This window comes from Scyliorhinus torazame, chromosome 20 (genome assembly GCF_047496885.1).
Source record: "Scyliorhinus torazame isolate Kashiwa2021f chromosome 20, sScyTor2.1, whole genome shotgun sequence".
Lineage (NCBI taxonomy): Eukaryota > Metazoa > Chordata > Chondrichthyes > Carcharhiniformes > Scyliorhinidae > Scyliorhinus > Scyliorhinus torazame.
Genome location: NC_092726.1, coordinates 31,757,570 through 31,763,531, shown reverse-complemented (window position 1 = coordinate 31,763,531; position 5,962 = coordinate 31,757,570). Strand labels below are relative to the sequence as shown.

General features: G+C 42.9%; 1 long non-coding RNA gene across 1 annotated transcript; it reads left to right on the top strand.

Moving 5' to 3' along the window:
• The first annotated feature begins 1,617 nt into the window (after positions 1 to 1,617).
• Positions 1,618 to 3,646, top strand: LOC140397034 (uncharacterized). Its single transcript, XR_011936668.1, has 3 exons — positions 1,618 to 1,725; positions 2,210 to 2,341; positions 3,337 to 3,646. It is a non-coding gene; the product is annotated as an uncharacterized lncRNA (long non-coding RNA).
• The last annotated feature ends 2,316 nt before the right edge of the window (positions 3,647 to 5,962 follow it).

Below are 5,962 nucleotides of genomic sequence, written 5' to 3'. Positions count from 1 at the left end.
TATTAGTAAAGAAGTGGAGATAGGAAACTGATGACAGTGAAGGCCGATAAATATCAGGACTTGATAATATACATTCCAGGCTACTTACCAACGTGGCGCTAGATCTTGTTGATGCATTGTGCGTCATCTTTTATGATGATTTGCACTTTGTAATTAATTATTGGAGGATAGCTCATGTAATCCCATTATTCAGAAGGAGAGGGTGACTGAAAATGGGAAATGATAGATCAGTACACCTAACGTCAGTAGTGGGGACAATTCTAGAGTCATTATGAAAAACCAAATAGCAGGCCACTTATAAAACAGTGATAAAATCGTGCAGAGTCATCATGGATTTACGAAAAGGAAAACATGCTTATGAGTACGACTGGAATTATTTGAGCATATAATCAGTAGAATATATAAGGTGGGACAGTGGGCCTGGTTTACCTAGACTTTCAGAAGGCTTTCTACAATGACCCTCACCCGATTATTAGCAAGTGACATTGAAACGCAAACGATTAGGAGGAGGATATTAAGATGAATGGAATTTTGTTTGGCAGAAAAGAAGCAGAAGAGTAGGGATTTTTAAAAAAAATCAGAATGGCAGTCATTGAGGTATTGCATGTTTCAGTGCTGGGACCCAAGCTGTTCACAATATACATTAATGATTTAAAGAATGCAATATGCCCAACACTTCAGATGACACACGCTGTGTGAGAGGGTGAGCTATAAGGAGGATGGATACAAAGATGTTTCAGTGTGATTTGGCCGAGCTGAGTGGGAAAATTCAGGGGATATGCAGTGTTATGTGGATAAATGTGAGGTTGGCGGCAAAAGTAAGAAGACAGAATATCATCTGATTGATTATAAATTGAGAGAGCGGTTTGTGCAACGAGACCCGGGTGTCTTCTCACACCAGTCGCTGAAGGTAATCCTGCAGGTACAGCAGGTGGAACAGAAGGCAACTGGTTTGCTGGCCATAAAAGTAGAAGAACAGGATGTCATGGTGCAATTATAAAGTGTCTTCGTGAGACCACACCAGGAATATTGTACAGTTTTGGTCACCTTATCTGAGGGGTGATTTGTTTTTGCCATAAAGGGAGTGCAACGAATATTTACCAGATGGATCCCTATAATGGTGGGTCCGACATATGAGGAAATAGTGAGTCCTTCACGATAATTTACGCTTGAGTTCAGAAGAATGCAGAGCGTTTGTGGCATCTATCTGAAACCTATAAAATGCAATCAGGATTACTTCCTTCACTTGGATATGATATTGTGTAATTTGCTACTACAAAAAGTAATTGAGCCCAAAACACATATGTTGATTTCCAGAACGAATTAGAAGGGCCGAATGACCCACTCCTGCTCCTACGTTCCATATTTCTATGTCTCTCTATGTTCCTCTGTATAGTTGTCCTGAAAAGTTTGTGCAGTTTCTTCGCCTGATCTCCCAAAGTTGAATGTTCTTCCAAAGTGGAGTCATGTATCAATTCCAGGACATTGTCACAATGATGGTGAAGTTATTGATACCTCGCCTCTGATTGGTTGAAATATTATGTGTCGTGATGACTTTATGATGACTCCACCACAAATAACTGATCCATTAACCAATCACTTTCTGTTTAGCAGATTCTGCAACGATTAACACTCTCAACCAGATTGAATATTACAGCAGTCACAGTTTGGGTGACACTGATCCTGGATCCGCATATCCTGAAGATGAATGCTCAAATATGCAGGGTATGTAGAAATTTACTTTCCACCATCTCGTTTCAGTTCTTCACTCTGTAATATCTGAAATACCAAAACAGATCAACTATTAAATGAGAGATTCAAGGATCTCAGGTATTGCACAATGATTTCAGTAACCGAAACATCGAAACTGCTTGAGTCTGAAACAACGTCTTATCATTTCTCCCAATAAAATAAATTAATTAAAAATAAACGTTTCCTTGTGATTCTACACAAGCCTATGGAGGCTGTGAAATGTTTGCAGGTTGGTGGGATGTACATTTTCTGGGAACAGTATGAATTTAAACTAAAATTGAAAATACTGCCGCACAAGCTGGCTCAATAATTCTCTCCACTCAAACTCAATGACATCATACCGTAATCGATCTACTTTCCTGCCCCGGTATTACTTGGGAGAGAATGATTAAAGTATATCATTCTAACTGTCCTTTGGACGTAAGTAACTTCAACTGCAAACACCTGTGCCTCTCAGCTCCTGTTTCTGCCGACTATGACGATGCTGAGACTGAAACCATTGACGCCCAGAGTGGACACATGCTGCAGGATCCTGGGTCTGATGATCGCATTACATTGGGAAAGTTCAGCGGTGATATCCACACTCTGGGTAAGATAATCCTTTGATTCTTCTGTTTCTTTGAGAATCGCTCGCTTCCGTCGATGATTTTCTCCAGCTCCGCTGAGATAGGCTCTAGGATGAACGATGAGCCCAATGGACGACCTGCAGATTTTGCTACATCTGGGGCAGCTTGATGGGCTGGGAAAACAGGTTGTTTAACAGGAGGATCATCAACTTTTCACAACTCAAGTTCGGCTTTGCGCATTTCCACGAAGTCTCTTGATGTGCTTCATGCCATTGGGGGTGACCCTTCTACATTATTGGGCTTTCAAATTCCAGGTCCTTCCATTGGTCATCGCGCATGTTTCAATTTGCTTGGATGTTTGATGACACCCCTGTACTTTTCCACGTCCCTCTTGCTGTCTTCTGTTGCGACTGCGTTCCCAATAGATTATCAGCTCTGGTTATTCCCTCAGTCACCAACCTTCTTGTGAGGAATTGACTCTCTCTGGATTGAAGTTATTCTAATCGATCATGGAACAAAGTGGGATTTGCAATTGTTCATGTCGCAAATGCAAATAATTTAAAGAAAACATCTAACTTTCAGCCCAATGTTTAACTGAAGTATGCTCATCCCCACAGTGTACAACAGTCATATCCTCATTGACCCAGCGTTATCGGTTCCTTCCACACCTTCTCACAATACCAATGTTATCTGTGTCACAGGCCGGGGGGTTCTACCATCATTGGGCAGTGACCGTTTACATCTAAAGTTTACAAATCTGCATTGCACTGTTAAACGGTGATGGTTAGTTCCATTTCCCTCTGTATGTGGCGCGCTGCTGGGGCGTTCCGTGTCCCGTATAATTTTGGGTCTCCTGGACTATTCCCACGGTTCACTGAGTGAGAGTTTATGAGAGAAAAAACGGAGAATGTTTTTGATAGAATTTTAAAAGGCCAGTTGCACTTGAAATGTTACGAAAGAGAAAACATGTAGATGTGATTTCTTTCGATGATCTCTTCTTTCTTTTCACCCATCTCAGATAATAGTCAACTCCACATCCCTGAGGTGACGTCCACAGATATATGATTCTACATTAAATCTGATGGAAGACATCAGAACTTTTCCAAAATGTCATCGCTTTGATTATGCTTTGCTGCCCGATATCAATATTGTATTTGACTGAATGAGAGATTACTTCCTGTTGTGTTTCTTAGAATCACATTTCTCTCCTTATTTTGTGTGAAAGAATCTGCATTCTGTCTCTTTAGAAATGAAAAACAAAATAGAATGTATATCCAGTATTGCACTGCCCATGTTAAAGCTGTGTTAAATCGCAGTGCATTGTGGAACCGAACCGGCATTATAATTAAATAACTGATGCTGTTTCATGTCAGGTGTATTGGAAGACCATTTGGTAAAATCCCTCACTCTTGCACCATTACATTAAGATTAGGAGTGATAAATGCATTATTTCTCTGTTTTATCTCCAGTTATTGATGATGTGGAGATGCCGGCGTTGGACTGGGGTGAGCACAGTAAGACGTCTTACAACACCAGATAAAATTCCAACAGATTTGTTTCGAATTACTAGCTTTCGGACCTCAGCTCCTTTCTCAGGTGAAGGAGCTGCACTCCGAAAGCTAGTAATTCGAAACAAATCTCTTGGACTTTAACCTGGTGTTGTTAGACATCTTACTGCCCAGTTATTGAGCCCGTACATCATGTATTCGAGGAACAGCGATCACTGCATTCTCCCAGCAGCAAAGTCCCACACATTCATTCCAGCACTGCCCCTGACAATCGGGTCCTGAAGGCTGTAATCAGAATTTAACGTAGTTTTCTCACTTCAATTCCCCAATTTGTATATTCATTTCCATTAGTGTTGCCCCACTCAAGAGATCATCGGCAGTATCACCCAGTATCACCCAGTGCTGGAGAGAATTCTTCGAGACATGATCTGCTCACATTTGATTATCATAGAATTTACAGTGCAGAAGGAGGCCATGCGAATCATCGAGTCTGCACCGGCTCTTGGAAAGAGCACCCTACCCAAGGTCAACACCTCCACCCTATCCCCATAACCCAGTAACCCCACCCAACACTAAGGGCAATTTTGGACACTAAGGGCAATTTATCATGGCCAATCCACCTAACCTGCACATCTTTGGACTGTGGGAGCAAACCAGAGCACCCGGAGGAAACCCGCGCACACACGGGGAGGATGTGCAGACTCCGCACAGACAGTGACCCAAGCCGGAATCGAACCTGGGACCCTGGAACTGTGAAGCAATTGTGCTATCCACAATGCCACCGTGCTGCCCATTTGGAAGCAAATGGACGTGTTAGTGAGAGGCAGCATGGTTTTGTGAAGGAGAGGTCGTGTCTCACTAAATTGATAGAGTTTTTCAAGGAGGTCACAAAGATGATTGGTGAAGGTAGGGCAGTGGATGTTGTCTATATGGACTTCAGTAAGGCCTTTGACAAGGTCCCTCATGGCAGACTAGTACAAAAGGTGAAGTCACACGGGTGAGCTGGCAAGGTGGATATAGAACTGGCTAGGTCATAGAAGGCAGAGAATAGCAATGGAAGGATGCTTTTCTAATTGCAGGGCTGTGACTAGTGGTGTTCCGCAGGGATCAGTGCTGGGACCTTTGCTGTTTGTAGTATATAAAAATGATTTGGAGGAAAATGTAACTGGTCAGATTAGTACGTTTGCAGACGACACAAAGGTTTGTGGAATTGCGGATAGCGATGAGGACTGTCAGAGGATACAGCAGGATTTAGATTGTTTGGAGATTGGGCGGAGAGATGGCAGATGGAGTTTAATCCGGACAAATGTGAGGTCAGGCATTTTGGAAGGTCTAATGCAGGTAGTGAATATACAGTGATAGGTAGAACCCTCAAGAGTATTGAAAGTCAGAGAGATCTAGGTGTACAGGTACACAGGTCACTGAAAGGGGCAACACAGGCGAAGAAGGTAGTCAAGAAGGCATACGGCATGCTTGCCTTCATTGGCCGAGGCATTGAGTAAAAGAATTGGCAAGTCATGTTGCAGCTGTATAGAACCTTAGTTAGGCCACACTTGGAGTATAGTGTCCAATTCTGGTCGCCACACTACCAGAAGGGTGTGGAGGCTTTAGAGGGGGTGCAGAAGAGATTTACCAGAATGTTGCCTGCTATGGAGGGCATTAGCTATGAGGAGGGTCAAAGACATAGTGGCTAGTCAGAGGCTTTTTCCCAGGGTAGAGGGGTCAATTACTAGGGGGCATAGGTTTAAGGTGCGAGGGGCAAGGTACAGAGTAGATGTACGAGGCATGTTTTTTACGCAGAGGGTAGTGGGTGCCTGGAACTCGCTGCCGGAGGAGGTGATATTTAAGGGGCATCTTGACAAATACGTGAATAGAATGGGAATATATGGATACGGACCCAGGAAGTGTAGAAGATTGTAGTTTAGCCGGGCAGGATGGTCGGCACGGGATTGGGTGGCCAAAGGGTCTGTTCCTGTGCTGTACGTGTCTTTATTCTTTTTCCTTATAAACAGTGCCCTAAAGTAAACGAAAGGCGTTTGAACAGGGCCCGCCAGTAAATCATTACATTTAAACCGTGTCCTCCAGCAAACAAAATGTATTTAAACAGTACCCGACATAAATCAAGTGCATTTAAAC